This window comes from Cupressus sempervirens, chromosome 5, assembly GCF_028749045.1.
Source record: "Cupressus sempervirens isolate cs-2001-9-10 chromosome 5, ASM2874904v1, whole genome shotgun sequence".
NCBI classification, from domain to species: domain Eukaryota; kingdom Viridiplantae; phylum Streptophyta; class Pinopsida; order Cupressales; family Cupressaceae; genus Cupressus; species Cupressus sempervirens.
Genome location: NC_143122.1, coordinates 983,861,000 through 983,877,853, shown reverse-complemented (window position 1 = coordinate 983,877,853; position 16,854 = coordinate 983,861,000). Strand labels below are relative to the sequence as shown.

The window sequence follows — 16,854 nt, the reverse complement described above, 5'->3', positions numbered from 1 at the left end:
AAGGTGTGACTGTGCAAACAAATAGTGATCAAGTCAGTTTCAGATGTATAACACGGTGGCTATAATCAACATTTCTAAGAATGTGCTTCCCTCAATTCAACAATAACAATTAATTGTAATCTTTCCTTTTGTATCTTGCCCTGAAGAAGTGATTTAGTGATTAGCAAGTCCTTATATCTTGCCCTAAAGTTGTGCACCTTAGCATACAAGTCCAAATCAAAGCAGTGAACTACCTTGGCCTCTAACTTAAAACATTGTAATCAATTTTCATATAGTGAGTGTAATTCTCGCTGTGATTTTATCCACATTGGGTTTTCCACATAAGAATCTAGGTGTCCTTGTACGTTGCTCTTTTTGTTTTACTTATTTACTTCTACACATGTTAATTGCAATGAATAGCTGATAAATGGTTAAGTTCAAATATCTTTGCATCAATTTATTGAACATTGATGGAGATACACATGCTTTTATCTTCATTCATTCATGAGAGATTGTCACCAATTGCTTCCAGGTATAACACCTCTAAGACCCAACAATTCAATGTGTTAGTTGACTTTCCATAAGCTATGGTCTTTTTACCCTAGAACTTGTCGTTTAAAACTTGCGTTAATTTGTATACCTGTTGACCTGTTATGGTAGTTTGCGAACATTAATCCTTTCTTCTTGTTCTTTCTTTCACATCTCAAACTCTTAACTGTGACATACAATCATGGAATTTACACAGAACTAGTTTCTCCATACTCATGTTGTTTGTCCTTGTAATCAATTAATATTCTTTTTTTATATATTTTTTCTTTCAATCTGAGGCATTCAAGAAAGTATATTCTTTTAACAAGAACTTTAAAAAAGAGTTCTTTTAAATCTCTTCATAATTAGATAGTAACCCATCTCATATTTTTGCAGGTAATAATTACATTGTGGTGGAATATTTAGGTTAAATATGCATATGCCTGTAGCTGTAACAAGTCTAGATGTCATGAAGACTGGTGTAGTTAGATTTTGCTACAGGCATTTTTACACTTCTAGAATATATCAAAAATACAAAGAGGTAATATAAGGTGCTCCTTAAATCACTACCATAGCAAAAAATAATAAGCCTAACCAACCAATTTAGAATTTAAGAATGCTAACCTTCACATCAGGAGACCAATGATCCAAGGCGGTTAATGCATAGGGAACAATGAGCGTGCTTGATGGTCCAAGATATGGATATTTAACCTGTAATGAAAAAATAAAAAGAATGTCACTGTTTTATATTCAGAACAAAGGGCATCCTTCCACATAACAGATAATAGATTTATTCTTTGCTCGTTATAATCTTTATCCAGAGGCAATCTGAATGCCCACATAGAAGCTTACAAATATAAAACAGAGAGAAAAAATAACATTGTTCGCAATGCATAATGCCTTAAAAGTTTGTCAAAAGTTTCCTATTGAAAACAAAATAATATACTGTGAAAGCAATCAAAACAAAAAATATAATTTCACAGCAGTCCAGGGTTAGTCATTGGATACTATTAAAATCACAAAAAACATAAGAGAACGGTATAGAAATAGGAAACATCTAATCATTGATAAGAAATTGTCATTGTAGAACCTACTTCGATAGCCCTCAAAATGTGCAAAGAGTTTGAAAAAATAAATTGGTGGTAACTTCATACAATTATATATACTTGTGAGGTTTGCACACCATCACCTCATTGCAAATGGGAACCCCCTCTGTGGTCTTAGGTGGTTTTAGTTGGTAGCAATTTTCAAGTTTCCAAGTCGAAGAGATGAGTGTGGGAAACTTGTGCCCACTAGGTAGTCAAGTTTGTCTAGGATATGGGTTTGGGCTAAGCTAGTCAAGTGTTATTTGATGAAATGAGTAAGAATCATTAGAAAATCATTCTCCCAGCGTCAGTTTCACCTTAGAAAGCCAAGAAAGGTTATGGGAGATTCCACTGCTGAAGGGGTGTTGAATCCTGGAATTGGCTAAGTTTCTGTTTTTTTAAGATCTCCCAGAATCTAGAATCCTTGATATAACTCCTAGGAAGGTGAAACCTATCTCAAACATCCTCACAATATTTATATGAAATATAAGTTAAAGTATAAGTAAATGTAACTTGGATGTTATATTTTATATAAATCCTCTTGCCCTCTAAGTTGCAGAAACTAGCTTGAAAAATTTAGGAGTTTACTTGCAAATGAAAAATCCTAGCACTAGGTCAGAATCCGACCATGCCCTGGGATTCAAAAACCAAGCCAACCCCGAAATTTTCTCCCTTTTTAAAACAACTCTCGAGTGCAAATTGAAGAGAAAAATGAAGGAAAAGTGCAAAATGATGTTTTTTTGAGATTAAAGTGTAAATACTAAAACAAAGTGAAAATCCTTAGTTAAGGACAGAATCGGCTGCCTACTTGAGGTTCCCATCCTAGGTGGCATCAATTTTCCACCCTCAAACATGAGCAATTCAAGGCATAGTTTGTGATCATCATTCAAAGCAAGTCCAACCAAGACATAAATAAATCAATGAATGATGTTGAAATAGAGCAATTTGCAAAAAAAAATGGTGATGATAAAAGATGAAAATGAAAACCCTAGAGGAACGGCACAATCCTTTGCCCCCTTAGGATTCATAATCCTAACACCATCAAGATTTCTACCTCCCTTAATCAGATCAAAAAGAGAAAGGAATTTAAAGCATAGTTGGCAAGATGATCCTAAGCAACAACAATCAATGATGACCATATCCATGGGGGAAGTAGTGAAAGTTTGGAGGCAAAAAGGAAAGGATGAACCAAGGAGTGGTCAGGGAGGAGCGAAATCAAGTGCCATCCCAAGATTCCCAGTCCTCAACAATGTCAAATCTTTGCTTTATCTTAGTGAGCAACATTACGATGAGAAGAAGTGACAAAGTCAAATGCAAATCAAAGGGGAAATAATGGAGATACCGAACTTAGAAACATGACAAAATCAGTCCTAGGGAGACGACAATATTCCCTGCCTCCCTATGATTCATGATCCTAAGGCTCTTATGAACTCCGCCTTGCATCCATAAGGGAAAATATGATGAAATGAAGGGGGTGGAATGTGGATTGCAAGTGTAGGAACAAGAAAAGCCAAAAGAGAGAAGTTACAAAAAGTTTTAGGCTCAACTTTGAGGCAATCAAATAATGAAGTGATGTAAAGTAAGAATCCTAGAGGGACAATGAACCCTGTTGTGTTCTTGGGATTCCTAATCCTAGGAAAGGTGGGATTCCTGCCTTGGATTCACGGCTTTTAAAATACGCTAGGCCAACTTGCATAGATAGAAATAAACAAGAAGGATGTTTGCTTGAAACCATCAAAATTGGCATATAGAAGGTGAAAAAGAAAAATCCTAGGAGGACAGCAGCATACACTGCCCCTTTAGGGCTCTTAGTCTTGATTAAGTCAACATTTCTACCTCGCATTGATGCAAAAACATGAAGCCATGAAGAGTAAAGTGAAGGAAATGAAAATAAGATCCAAATTCATGAGGAGTTAAGGTAAGCTTTAAGCCCAATATCAAGGCAATCAACATTAAAGAAGGCAAAAATCAAAAATCCTAGAGGGAAAGCGGACTCAGCTACCCTCTTAGATTCTTAATCCTAGAAAGGGCTACAATTGCGCCCCAACTAAGCAAAGAATTTTCCTAGCCTCATTCACAATCAAGACCAAATAAGAGAAGGGAGAAAATGATGAAATGTTTACTATAAGAAAATCAAGAATTTCTGAAGAAAATTCTAGGGAGGAGACAAAATCCACCTACCTCCAAGGATTCAAAATCTTCTAACAAACCTAAACTCTTTCCATCTATAAGGACAAAATGCTAGCTTGAAAGGGATTAGAGACATGTCTTTGACCCCAAAATCGCACAATGAAGAAAGAGAATGAAGGATAAGAAGCATGGGCAATGATATTTAGGAGAAAGAGGGTAAAATCAGACTGAGAGAACGCCTAAAACAACTCAAGGTCATTTGATTTTGATCAAGAAGTCAAAAATACAAAGTGAGGATGCTATTAAGCAAATGAAGATACAATTGAAAAATGTGATCGGTCTGCCCATTGACTGACCAGATTGTCTCACACGTTCTGCAATGCCAGACAAGATCCTCGAATCCATCGCCCATAGATTTCGACAACTTTTAATTTTTGACATTGTAGACCGGCTTTGTGTACTAGCTTGTGTACCATCTTGAGTACCACATTCAAATGGAATGGTTCCTGAGTTTGGTGCACTTGACCAAAACAAATCATTCTAACTACAATGCTCATGTGTCCCCTAACACCTTCGATCGCGACCATGTCCCTCACGTGTTTGTCTTCTACTATATGCTTCTCAATATGTAGTCTTCCAACCTTCGATCCCCTTGACTTCCTTCGACATGATTTTGCCCCATGAAAGTCTCTACTTCCTAGCAGCGTAAGTGTGAGATGTCCCAAACAGTGTCAATTATTCTCAATGAGTTCAAATAGCTCGTCACCTTCTACTACTCGTGTACAGCCACCCCTGTTACATCCCAAATTTTGCCCTAATTTTTTATTTGATCATAACTGTTGGTTTAACGAATTATTTATTTTCCTAATCATGTAAAATGAGTTAGTTATTTATATACGTTGTACCAGTTGTTAACAAATTATTTCTCTTCTTGATCGTGGGAAACGAGTTAATTAATTATATACATTGTACCAACTGATAACGAATTATATCCTTTCATGATCATGTGGAATGAGTTAGTTATTATAGATGTTGATGAAATAACCAGTGACCTATAACTGTTGTTAAATAATTAGCAGTTTTTTGATTTGAATTATCGATCAATATATTTTTGAATTAATGTGTTGGCGAGAATGTTTTTACTTGGGTGATTGCAGGAGAAGACTGAAGAGAGGGGAAGCATTGCTAAACGGGATCATCGGAATGGGATGATTGTTTGGTTCAGTCATCAGGATTAACAAGTATGACCTAAGACTCCCTTAGAAAGGATACGACGACTTGACCACAGGTTACATTATGGGACCGCATGAGCTATTTGGAAAACAATGTAATTAAAACATAAAATAAACTAAATTAAAATATAATTCGTACCTTTATAGAACTAATATTAAATCTTCTTATTTTATCATTATAATAAACACTTAAATACGAAGACATAAATATAAAAATGAAATGGCACCAATAAATTATAATAAAATAATCTAATGATGTCACCTCATCCTTATACACACATGAACGTATATAAGAGCATATTATATTAATAAAATAAGTTCATAATCTTTCAACTTCTCCTTATTTCTTTTCCCTCCTCATTTCTCCTCCTTTCAAATCGAAATTCTTAATGCATCCGAATAGACTTCTTGGAAACGGATGGAAGCCGAGGAGACTCGGCTTAGTTATTAAGAAGTCGTGATCAAATTAGGAGGCTCATACTTCTTCCATTTTTTGTTCTCTCCATCCTCTACGTCTGCGTTTGAAACACTCTCTCTCTGCCGAATACCATACTTTTTGCACCCCGAATCCATGCAGTATAGAAATATATTCACCGTGTTGTTTATATTCACCGTGATATTTATCATTATTATCGGATTGAAGCCAAAATTAAGCCTTAGATTTGCAGGAGTCAAGATACAACCAAACTCGCAGGTCATGAATCCTGTCAATAATATTTCTTGTTTTGGTAATCCATGATAAACTGATTTGGAGTGGTATTTTTTAGCAAGATTAAATACATAGAAGCAGTGCTAAATGTGAATCGATTTTTACTAAACTTAGCTGATGCATAAAGAAATATAGCAAACAAATTGCATATGTTTTTCCAATCCTTCTTCTTTCTCATTCTGGTTTGATATCCACCCTCAGCCGATTAAGACTGATAAGTAGATATAAATCCATAATGCTAGCTATTGTAATCTGAGGTGTATATGAAATCAATCACCAAGTTAATCCTGAGCTTACAGCGATTATAAATCCCTTGGAAGTTGTAATAATCATAATTGTTGAAATGAATCCATATCATCACACATGCTTTAATAAACTACCAAGCATATTCAGAACACTTTGACACTGAGGAATTCACCTAGCAATGAAGCCATAGCAATGGTGAAGAGGTGTAAAATTAAATCAGAATCATGCAGACACTAAAGAATTCACCCGGCAGAGAGGCCAATGAATGGTGAAGAGGTATAAATTAAATCTGCAAAATAAATCAAGAAATCAAATTGGCATAAATAATTAATAGCTCATGCATGCCCCACAATGGAATCTGTTGTCAAGTCGAGTGGTGGAGATCAGGTTCACGAACCCAACTAAAATCCTTGGCCAAGGTAGTTATAGGCATATGTGCCAATCATGAGATCTTTTTGTTTGTCCATAAGCATCAGTTATATAGGTATAACTGATGGGGCACTCAAACCACTGGGTAGCTCGGATGGCTGGACTTAAGAACATCTCAAGCCTGATTCCGAGGTAGGGAGGGTCGTTCTATTAAGATAGGATGTGCGAGGATAAGTATGGTCCGAAGTTGAGAAGTTAAGCCTATGTCAATGCTTCTCCTCTCACCAATGCCGAGGCTTGAACAACAAGATGAAGGGATTCCTCTATTATTTTTGTATCTTCCTTTGCACTTTTACCTTAAATTCCTTAGAAGAATAAATAGAAAGTTCAATTCCATTTTAATGGATAGTCGTTACTTTATTTTCAGCTGAATATGTTAATAGTTAGAAATGTGTTCATTTATTATTTTGTTATACATGAATTACAGTTAGAATGGAAATCAGTTACTTGTTAATCAGCTTATTAGGTGTTTTAAATTGGTTATGAAAATTCGTTTGATCATTGTCATGTCAAATGGAATTAGTTACTTGTTAATCAACTTATTAGGTGTTTTAAATTGGTTATGCAAATTCATTTGTTACAACCCCCTTTGGCATTGTTCAATGTGCATCCTTTGGTACCTCCTTCAGCACACTCACTTCGGCAATTCCTAGATTACCTTCTCCTCCTTTAGGCAATCCTTCAACAAGTCTTCAGAGTTGTCATCTCCTTTTTGCTTCCACCAACATCAAGGCTTTCTAAATGACCTTGTACTCATCTCCTTGTCCCCTCGAGATATGATTTTTATCTTTATTCAAGGTTATTGGCATTAATTATTCCTTTAGTAGAGTTTGAGGATGCATTGCCACCTTCGGCTTTTGTCACGCTCCTCTTCCCCTCGAGTATTTTCCTCATACTATTGTAGGATTTGTTTATGATGGTTTTCTCTAGTGTCTTCTTGTGTGTTATGAAGGGCAAGAAAGTGTTCTGCCAATAGCCTTGGTAAGTGGCATATCAAAAGGTCCACCACCAAACTCGTGCACAATTAAGTCCACACCAAATTTTTAGGAACTTCTTCCCATCTTACCTCCCTTCATATATATGTTTCAATGGATGCTTGCAATATGTTCATACACTCCACCTTGAATGTTCTTTCTCCTTCAAACAATTCTTTGCTATTATGTGTCATTGTTGCTCACTAATTGGTCCATTACATTATTCTTCACACGTAACACTCCATTATCATTCCCAGATTTGTCTAGGGAATGATGCCAAATGTTTGCCCCATAAGGTTTACGCTTAAAACAAATAATAGGTGTCCTGGACATAACAATAAACATGTGCAATATGAGAGAACTCACAGGTGCATGTTTATTAATCTCATAAATACTTACAATGTATCTCAAAGTAACATCAGTACTTTCATTTCATCACGACAACATCTCTCGAAGATAAGTACATGGATATAAATAGAGGTGTTGAGGGGATGCAAGTGCCATCCATCAGCAATTGTTGCCCAATGTGATATCCCCATCAAAATAAAAGTATAGGATACAATAGACTGCTGGTTTGATTGTCAAGATTCATAGCAAGAGGTTGGATTTAGAAAGGAATCAGGATTAATGCTTCTAATTTGTGGTCCCTTAGACCAATGGTCTCGTGGATGTCATTAAAATCCTTCATTTATTCATTCATTCAAATAAGAATCATATAGTTCAATAATAAATCAATAAAATAGTAATAGTATAAATAATGATATAGTTAATGATTTATTAGAATCATACTATAATATTGCATAATATATTATTATAAAAGTATTAGATAAAATATTATTATTAGTAATAGTAATAATAACATATATTAATAAGAAATGTAATTTATATTAGTATTATTAATATAATAGATGTAATTAATATAATTAAAACTATTAATATAATAACTTATAATATTTATTTATGAAAGGACATGACTCTAAGAATGAAAAGCTATATATAGAATATTAACATTGAGAAATTAATAAATTATTAATTAGATATGGAAGAGAGATATATCAAACGAGTTTACAAACAGTCTAAATAGAGAAATTTGGATTATTAAATTAATTTCCTGATAGGGGTCATTACTGATGGTCTCGAAGCTGGCTTTCTTGTTCATAAATAAATTTTCAAGAGGGCTTATTAGGAATTTTTACTAGAATTTCTTAGACATGTTTGCAAAAATAAGTGTGTTGAATTTGAGAAAATAAGATTATTTCCTTCGGTCCGTATACTAGAAATCAAGGGTTGAGTTTTTCTTTGAGTTCTTTTTTTAAGTACTGAGTGCACCGGGAAATATTTTAATATTTGAAGGAGCTTTTATTTTTAGCCACGTGTTGTGAAAAATATAAGGTTGAAGCTTATATTTGCTCAGTTATTATCCTTGGCGGAGATTTAAAAGAAAAAATTGCCGAAAATTTTATTAAGAAGACTTTGATTTAATAGTTTAAGATATATTGTCGGGCCTTCATTGTGTGATTTGTATATAATATATTTGCCATGGAACTTGGACAAATATGGCAGGCTATCAAATTTGTATGTTTAATATTGGGATATTTGGCAGTACCAAGCAAGGAATAAAAACATTTTGAGCTAAGATACTGATTCGTGGGCGTCAAGGGTGGCTTCTGCATCCGAGACGGACGGATGTCAGATGCGCCCGAATGCCCTGCGGGTGTTGGCCGGAAGCTAGGCGCAGGCAACTGGATGCGTGGGGAAGCTAGCTTCCGATCATTTCCCCACACATCTGGTTGCCTGGGACTGGCTTCCGGCCAACACCCGCAGGGCATCCGGGAGGGCCCAGTGCCGACTAAGCCCAAAAAAAAAAACAAAATAAATTTTTTTTCACTTAAACTTGCATTAAGACATGTGATGGAAAGCATTTTTAAAGTGTTTTTTTTCACTATGAAACCCTAAAATGACCCTAGAAGTCAATATAGAAGCATTCGCAAGAGTCATTTTAGAACTTTGTTTGCACCTACAGCCACTCCTTCATTGTGAAGCTAAATTCAGCATTTTCGAAAAGTATCGATCAAAGAGGGAGAGATAGCTTTCTCAAAGAAGTTTAAACCATTCAAGGTAAGTGATCAATCGTTTTGTTGAGTATTTAGATGAATTTTTTTGAGTTTTTGATGATTTTTTTAAAGTTCTTTTTCAATTTTTTTTTTTGAAAGATATGTAGAAGCAACTTTGGGTATCTATTTAAGTAGTTTTTCTCACTTCTTTCCACTTGTATGCATGATCATTGATGTTCATAGTTGTTAGGAACTAATTAAAATTTATTTATTTTCTTATAAAATAGGTTGCAAAAAACTAGGCAAGAATGGATACCGGTGGTAGTGCTAGTCAAAGTTCAGTGGGGGGCCAAGGAGGGGAAGGGACTGATAATTTCGAAATTGATACTTTGTGGAGACATACAACACGGATATCACAGGTTTCAGGCGGTGGCTCATATTATTGGAAGTGCAATTATTGTCAAAGTAACAAAGGAAAACCTTTCAATAGCTCATATTCTCGAGTGAAGCTTCATTTTATGGGCCCTGCTGGCAAAGGATTTGGAATGTGCAAAGACAAAAATGGTACTGGGATGACTAGTGCGGAAATACTTTCATTTGTAAGAGAACAAGAAGCTGCTGATGCATTGATCAATAGATCAAAAAAAAGCTACTATCAAGGTCCTTCCTCAAAGAGCAAGCCACAGACACCCACTGAACCAATTGCATCCTCCCAACACCCATTCTTGCAGGTACCTGTGCCAAGAGAGGATGAGGAAGAAGTGGGAGTTTCAACCCGCAAAAGAGGCCCATTGCACACCGCATTTAAAATGGAGGCAAGAGACCGCGTTGATGAAGCTATTGCACGTTGCCTCTATGCAAATGGGCTTTCTTTCAACTTGGTGAGGTCACCATATTGGAAGGAAATGGTGGCAGCAATCAAAGAATCACCAGCTGACTACACGAGCCCGGGCTATGAAAAGGTGCGTACAACTTTATTGCAACAAGAGAAGGCACATATAGAGAGAGACCTTCAACCAATCAAAAAATCTTGAAAAACTTTGGGTCTAACTATTGTGTTAGATGGTTGGAAGGATACAAGAAACCGGCCACTGATTAATGTGATTGCAATTTCCACCAAAGGGGCAATGTTTTTGAAGGCTATAGATTGTAAGGGGCAAGTGCAGGATTCAGAATTCATTTCTAGAATTCTCATTGAGGCCATCGAGATGGTGGGTAGTGAGAATGTGGTACAGGTGGTCACTGACAATGCCAAAAATTGCAGGGGTGTGGGTGCTTTAGTTGAGAGTAGGTATGACCATATTTTTTGGACTCCATGTACTGTTCACTCCCTTAACTTGATCATGCAGAGGATTGGCACTGAAGTAAATTGGGTGAAGAAAATATATGAAGAGGGGGAGGACATACAGATGTTTGTGACCAACCACCACATGTCACAATCCATTTTTAGAACATACTCCAAATTGGAGTTGCTGAAGTTAAATTAATTTTTTTAAATTACTAAGTTTCATGGTTTTGTAATTTAGTTAAAAATAAAAATTTATAATTTTATTGTCAATTGACATATTGTTAACTTGCTTAGGTTGCTGAGACCCGTTTTGCATCTCATACAATTGTTATGAGACGACTCCTCAAGGTAAAAGATGCATTAAGTCAAATGGTCATCGGTAATCAATGGGGTGTATGGAAGATCTCAAATTCAAAAAGAGCACAAAGGATCAGGGATTTGATCTTGAATGAGAGTTGGTGGGCTCGTGTGGCATATGTATTTGATTTCACCGAGCCCATCATGACTATGCTCCATTTTGCTGATACAAATACACCTTGCTTGGGGGATGTGTATGATGGCATGGACACCATGGTTGAGAAGGTAAAACATTCTATGCAAGCACATGAGAGTGACCCCACACAATGTGAAGCCTTATGCAAACAAGTGCAAGCAATTATCCACCATCGCTGGAATAAGATGACTGCCCCATTGCACCTCCTTGCATATGCCTTATCTCCTAGGTACTATAGTGAGGAGATAGTTGTTATGCTGGGTAGAGTTGCAACATTTGCGGATGAGGAGGTTGTTGAGGGGTGCCACAAAGCCCTTACAAGACTCTTCCCATTGAAAGAAATGCATGAAAAAGTGAGGGAAGAATTTGGGTTGTTTGCTTCGAGGTTAAAGCATTCTACATTTGCACTAAAGGATCATGTATGGTGGTACATGTATGGTCAAACTTTCAAGCATCTTTGACCTCTTGCAATCAAAGTCCTATCACAAGTAAGTTTTTTATTTTGCTTTGTATATTTGTTTTAAAATTTTATGTTTACACTTGTATTCTAGAATTTAGTGTTTCACACATTCTATAAAATTAATTTGCTTTTTGTTTGTATGTTTTGTGACAACTATATAGGTTGCTAGTTCTTTTGCTACTGAAAGGAATTGGAGTACATACTCCTTTATCCATTCGGTGAAGTGCAATCAGTTAGGCTCCAAGAAAGCTGAGGACTTCGTCTTTGTCCACACCAACTTGCGTCTTTTGTTGCGTAAGAATGATCATTACAAGGAAGGGGCAACAAAGCTTTGTGATGTAGCCCCTAAGTGTGCAGATTTGGATGCAACACTTCATGATCTTGTTACAGTTGGAGACGGCGATGATGATAATGCGGCAAGTGGTGCATCTAGCATAAGTGGAACCATGCTTGGTTCAAATGATCTTTCAGCAGTTGGAGATGACAATGAGAATGTGGATTTTCTTGCGAATCCTTATGATTTAGAGTCAGACTCAGATTGATTGAATCTTCAAACTTCAATCATTTACCATGTTTTTAAATTTTATTTTGTTGGAATCTTGAACATGACCTATTTGAAATTATTGTTTAAGAGTCCAAACTAAATGCTAATGTTGGACAAGCACATATCGATATTGATATATGAATATCATATGAATTTTGAAATATCTTGAATTTTGATAGAGGGTTCCGGTTAACTGTTAAGTATCATAGATTCATAGTCATATTATGATTTATCAAATGATTTGTTTTTATATATTTCTTGCATTTCTTTGCATATGTTAATATTATAATTTATATATTATGTGTGTGTGTGCGTGCGTGTGTATACATACATTTCCTCCCGCATCCGCATCCGGAAAAAAAAAAATCCCCGCATCCTGTATCCGCTTCCGGAATTCACTTTAGAATCCGCATCCGAATCGGTAACTTAGATTTTGAGTAATGAATAAAAATTTACTCTTCAGATAGCCGTGAAGGACAAGAGCTTTGCTTATGCGGCAGGAGAATCTGGCAAAACCTGATGGTAATCATTGTTTTGAATAAATACTCTGATTATTCTAGCACTGAATAAAAGTTGGGAGCTTGATAATTTTGGGATGAAGGTGCTTAGCGTGATGTGACATATTTTGAAGTGCTTACACTATACAAAACACGGAGAAGTAATGTTGGGTTCACGACCTTAACACAGACTAGCTTAAATAGTGGATCAGGAATTGATATGTGACAAATACCAGTATCATTTATCACACCATGTTGAGGATATGAGTACAAAGCAGGTTTTCGATTTCATCCTACATTTCTCTACTTATTCTGGCGAATATCTGAAGACGGCAAGAGGCATGCATTCCTTCTTTTGATCGAACCATCATCAAAGGTGATTTACAACACTATTAACTCGTTGATGACTCATTAAATGAGCTCTTAGCTGGACTGACTCATCGCCAACCTTAGTCATTCATAACAGTCTGCAGCTGTCCTAATTCATTCATCGGGGTCTTGAATCCAAATTGGGGATTTATTGTTTTAAGCACAAATCTCTGAATGAGCAGAATAGAATGAAATGTAAAGCAGAAGTTAAGTCTAAAAGAAATGTAATGTGATAAGAGTTGCAAGCAAATTTAAAGGGCAAGATATGAAGTGCAATTCAGATTTCTACTGAAGAATTCATGCTGCTGTTTGTAAGGAATATGTGCAGTCCCCTGTAAATATCATATGGAGATTCAACGAAATCCTTAAAAAGCGGAAATATATCTTGAGGCATTATGAGATTGTGATCAAATTTGTAAAGAAAAGATATACATCAATTATTGGACCGTGACCAGACTTGTGAAGAAAAGACCTACACCATCCAAATTCAGAATGTGATTAGACTAAGGAAAGCATATATGAGTAAGAAGATGACTTGTGAAAGGATCAAATTAGGAAATTTATAAGTCTTTCATCCTTAATTGGATCTTCTCAATTGAGCAGGAGAAAGAAATAATTAGAGCAATATGTGTAAAATCAGATTATCAATTTGATTTATATATAAATAAATACATATCAGAGATAAAGGAAAATAGTATGTGGTGTTAGAAGAATAAAAATAAAGTTATATCAAAATAATAAAAGGAAATAAGGAAGATTGGTGCTCATTTTTAAGAAGATATGAAGGAAGAAATTTTCAGATGTAAGTGTGAGCAGACTAAAAATCAGGAAATAAATGGAGATTTATAATACAGTACGATAAATGGTGCATATAGCTGATAACTGGCTGAAAGCATAAAGAGACATCAGAGTATAAATAAACAAATCGAGTCATTTGCATCCGATATAACCAGATATAGACATATACATAAATTACACCACTAACACAAAAGGAAAGATTTTGCTAGGATGTGCATCCTTGAACGTGGTATATTATCTATCATAATAATTAGAATCAATTCACTTAAATAGTATCCATGCCCAGCCCATTATAAGTCTAAGCAAGAAGGAATAGGTAGGGATATGTTAGGAGAAAGATCTGCTTAAATCCATCCAACAGGTTATTCTGAGATGGCTAAGGATCGGCATCCCTATAAGATGCTTTGAAGATTGACCAAGATGGGATCAAGTTGCCTTGAGGTTATTCCAAGATGGGATTAAGGACTTGGATCCACAAAAACCTTGAGGAAGACCGTTGAGAATGGTGTCAACGCGACCTATTGCATCTTAGCATTCCTTCTAAACCAGAGTTATAATTGGAATAACATGACTTTTTAATTCATAGAGGTAGCCTTAGGAAAGAGAACAAAGGTGTATTTAGGCTAGTCCAACCAATCAGTTATTCCAAGATGGGTAAGGATCAGCATACCTATAAGATGCCTTGAGGATTGACCAAGATGGGATCAAGTTTTGGGATCAAATTTCCTTGAGGACATTCCAAGATGGGATTAAAGGATTGGACACACAAAAACCTTGAGGAAGATCATTGAGTTTGGTGCCTAAACAATTTGCTTACATCCTATGTATTTTTTGAGACTAAGAATGATAATAAGAGCAAAACAAAACAAGCATCCACCACTCTTAGACTTTGTATGGGATCGGTTTATCATGACACTTTTCTTTTTAAAACTTATATAAACACGTGTACTAATTATCACTTGTGGTTGCAAGATTCTATCAAAGAAGTAAATCATCTTCTTGACTCCAGTGAACTGTAGGGCATTAATCAAGAATGCATGTACTATGCGTCTACATCGTGTCTTCTTCGTGTTTTCATGCATTTACGTGTTTTCTTCGTGTTTTCATGTGTTTGCTTCGTATTCTCATGCATTCATGTGTCAACTTTGTGTATGCTTCATGTTTTCATGCATTATGATGTATACTCCCTAAATTTCTTACATATTCTAGCATCCAATTATATGCTTCATATAATGGTTCTACAAAAAGTCATGTATAAATGATTTTTGCTTGAGGACAAGCAAAATTTGAGTGGGGAGGACCGTGACATCCCCGTCAAAATAAGAATCATATAGTTAAATAATAAATCAATAAAATAGTAATAATGTAAATAGTGATATAGTAAATGATTTATTAGAATCATACTATAATATTGCATAATATATTCTTGACTCTTGACTCTTATTCCTAAGAGAGAGGGTGCTAATCAATTGGAGTTTTTTAGACCAATTGCCTTATGTAATGTGGTCTACAAAGTTATTACTAAGCTGATTGCTGAGAGATTGAAAAGGTGGCTTCCCATTATTATCTGAGAAGAACAAGGTGGTTTTGTTGCTGGAAGACAAATTTTGGATGGGGTGGTTATTGCTATTGAGGCTATTCACTCTATGGCTACTTCAAGGGAGAGAGCCATGTTTGTTAAGTTGGATATGGCTAAGGCCTACGATAAAGTTAAATGGAGCTTCCTAAGGAGTATTCTTCTTTCTTTTGGATTTAGGTCTAACTGGGTGAGTTGGATTATGAGTTGCGTTACTTCTGCCTCTTTTTCTATTCTTATTAATGGTCAACCTTCACAACTATTTGGTGCTTCTAGAGGCCTCCGCCAGGGTGACCCTCTCTCCCCATATCTATTCATCATCATGGCTGAAGGCTTGGGCAGATTCATTAAGCATCAGGTGTCCCAGAATTCTATTCAAGGCTGGCGGTGGGGTAATGGCTTACCTTCTCTTTCCCATCTTCAATTTGTTAATGATTCTGCTCTTGCCGGTCTTGCTAGGATCAAGGAAGCTGAAGCCTTTCGACATGGTTTGGACGTTTATTTGGTAGCTTCAGGCCAGAAAGTTAATGAGCACAAATCTTTCATTTACTTTTTTAACACTCCTGATTCTATTCAGCACAGGATTGTTGGTATCCTACGGTTTCAGATAGGTTCACTTCCTTTGACTTATCTTGGCATTCCTATTGCTGTTTCCAGGCAGCCACGTCTCTTCTGGCAAAATTTGATTACCAAGCTTCAGGATAAGGTAAATCATTGGACTCATAGATGGCTTTCTACTGCTGCCCGGGTTACTCTTCTTCAAGCTGTTATCCAAGCTCTTCCTACTTATAGAAGCATGGTTCATGCTGCACCTATTTACTTTCTCAAGGAGTTTGATGCTCTTTCTCGACAATTCCTTTGGAGTGGTAATTTGTGTAGTACTAAATGAAGCTTGGTTAATTGGGCAACTGTTTGTAGGCCTAAAAAGGAGGGTGGTCTTGGTCTTCGTTCTGCTCTATTGAGTAGACAAGCTTTGGCTGCTAAACTTTATTGGCGATGGTGCTCTGGACAGCATCAACTTTGGGCTCGTATTATCACTCATAAATATTTTCATGGTGCTGATCCTTGCTCTGTTTCTGCACTTCCTCTTGAAGGTCGTGGCTCAATGGTTTGGCATACTTTGAAGACAGGTGCGATGTTGGTGAAGAGGGGTCTGTTCTGGATATGTAAAGGAGGTTCTCAGGCTTTGTTTTGGTCTGATGCTTGGGATGGATTCCCTTCCATTTTATCCATATACCCTCATCTTCAGCCTCTTTGTGACTCTTTTCTGGCCGCTGGATGGGATAAAGTGGCTCATTACAAGACTCCTTATCAATTGGGACCTGTTGTTGGTTATAGATGGAAGCATTCCTCTGATTGGCCTCTTGGAGGTACAGACATGGATCGTCAGGAGCTTTCTCAAATTCTGGCCTCTAGAGAGTGTTCCTCTTTGCTTGGTCCAGATGTATTGGCTTGGGGCGGTA

At 36.3% G+C, this 16,854-nt stretch overlaps 1 protein-coding gene across 8 annotated transcripts in view; it reads left to right on the top strand.

The window, feature by feature from the left end:
* Positions 1-16,854, top strand: part of LOC149559227 (uncharacterized protein At2g39910-like) — an 87,430-nt gene that overhangs the window by 31,921 nt on the left and 38,655 nt on the right. The gene's annotated exons all lie outside the window — the stretch shown is intronic.